The following is a 1,910-nucleotide window of genomic DNA, read 5'->3' as shown; positions in this document are numbered from 1 at the left end:
AGGGTGGTCGGCCGTGGGCTGAGCCGGGCGCTCGCTGGTGGCACGACGGGGCGCTGCTCCGACAGCCCGCACTGCAGCTCAGCCAGGAACCCGGGGGATGGAGGAAGCCCCCAGAAGGGGTCGGTGGGCGTCCCGGTGGCAGCCTGTGTGCTGAGCTCTCTGCTGTCCCCGGGGTTGGCAGGGAGCTCAGCGATCAAACATCCGGGGGCAGGGCTGCTGGGGTTCTCGTGGGGGACCTCAGCAGCTCTTGCCACGTCTGAAAATGCAAAAACATCCCCCAAATGGCCATGAGAGCCTTCTCACACCCACTGTGCAAACACACACCTGCAGCTCTGCAGCCCCAAACTCACCATTGATCCAAGAGAGCAAACCCTGGATGTCCGTGATGTCCTCCGGCACATCCGAGCTGCTCGCCACTGCTGGGAACAGCAAGAAAAAATGCCAAAGAGTCAATGCCAGCTCTCCTGTACCACGTTCACAGCAAGGGACCTTGGGTGAACGTTGGGTTCCCATTGTAAATCAGGACAGGAGAGGTAACTGTAAATCCCAGGGATTAAAACCCCAAGCAACACGCAGTGAGAACAGTCCCAGGAAAGAACAGGCAGAAAGCCTAACTAGAAAGACAGTGCACCAAACCCAGATGCCTGCTGTGTGTCTGTACCTCTCTTGGGTGCTGTGCCACACTCCTGGCTTTCCACATGGCTGCGCTTCAGGGGAAGGCCACTGGCATCAGCTTCTGACAGAAGGGAGACAAGAAAGACATGAAGAGCATCTCTTTGGAGGAAGATTTCAGCACTGCCCACCACAAACTTCTGGTCTTCAGCAGCAGCTTTGTCAATTTGCTTTTCTGCTGCTACAGCCTTGTGCCACTTCTGCAGTCAGCACAGATCTGCAGTCCCTTCCTCTCCCCTCCATCACACGCAGCCCTTCATGCAGCCCTGTTTAGAGGCAGTGCCCACACCGCAGCTCACAGGAGCTTCTTACCTGCGGAGGCTTTCCGTTTCCCCCCTTGCCCCGCACCGTTCCACAGATGCACAGGTTTTGTCCCTACAACAACAGATCGTGTGTTGATTTCACAGACACCAGCAGGCAGCACAAGTATTGTCCAGTAAGCCCATGTCCCCCCAGAAAACAGAAAGGTGCTATTTGACAGCTCAAACACAACTGATAGTTCACTTCTCACTGCCCCTTCCTGCACTCCACATGGATGCTTACTTGACATCGCCTGCAGCACTGCAATCTTCAGCTGCCTAGATTCCTGAGTTCTCCTTTTGGAGAGGAACCTACAGAAAGCATCAACAAGGGAAAAACCATGAGGAAGAAGCATTTTCCCAGCTTTCTTCTGCCATGCAATGTCGTCTCTTGAGGAAGGCAATGCTTGGAAATCAGCTGGCTGCAAGAACTGCCTGCCCATCACTGGCTGCAGCTGGGGTCTGACTGCCATGGCTTCTGTCAGCAAGTGCCCCCAGGTCCCCTTTTCCCCCACAGGTGTGCTGACCGCCCATGTCCCCAGCTGAGCACCTGGCTCTCTGCCGTGACTTCAGCGCGGTTTGCTGAAGCACCTGCTGGGTATGGCACACCAAACAACCCACGGAGCAGGGAGGCACAAGTTGCACCCTATGAAGTCTGCGCTCTGCTTCCTTTTGCAGGTCTGACATGAAGGTGGGGGCCCGGCAGCAATTTCCCGGGGGAGGAATGCCTTTTCGTCATCCTCACTGAAACGTGGGATGCAATCTGAACAAGAACCCATTTTCCCTGGATACAGCCATTCAGAAGGGCACCGTTGGACCTGGGAGCTCCTCCCCAGCCCAGCTTTCCTGCTGATATCTCCCGGCACCCAGCCAGCACCAAACCCAGCTCACCTGGTCAGCCTGCTCAGCCGGAGCGGTGCCCAGCTGACGCACACGCCG

At 56.5% G+C, this 1,910-nt stretch overlaps 1 long non-coding RNA gene across 1 annotated transcript; it reads right to left on the bottom strand.

Moving 5' to 3' along the window:
• Positions 1-409: 409 nt before the first annotated feature.
• Positions 410-1,232, bottom strand: LOC122191642. The gene is made up of 4 exons (XR_006182438.1): positions 1,216-1,232; positions 985-1,047; positions 662-736; positions 410-419 (listed from the first exon to the last, which is right to left on the bottom strand). It is a non-coding gene; the product is annotated as an uncharacterized LOC122191642 (long non-coding RNA).
• Between the last annotated feature and the right edge of the window lie 678 nt (positions 1,233-1,910).

This window comes from Lagopus leucura, unplaced genomic scaffold (genome assembly GCF_019238085.1).
Source record: "Lagopus leucura isolate 7727_CA_CO unplaced genomic scaffold, USGS_WTPT01 30382-0_obj-0_obj, whole genome shotgun sequence".
Classification (NCBI taxonomy): domain Eukaryota; kingdom Metazoa; phylum Chordata; class Aves; order Galliformes; family Phasianidae; genus Lagopus; species Lagopus leucura.
This window is presented reverse-complemented; position numbering and strand designations above follow the sequence as displayed.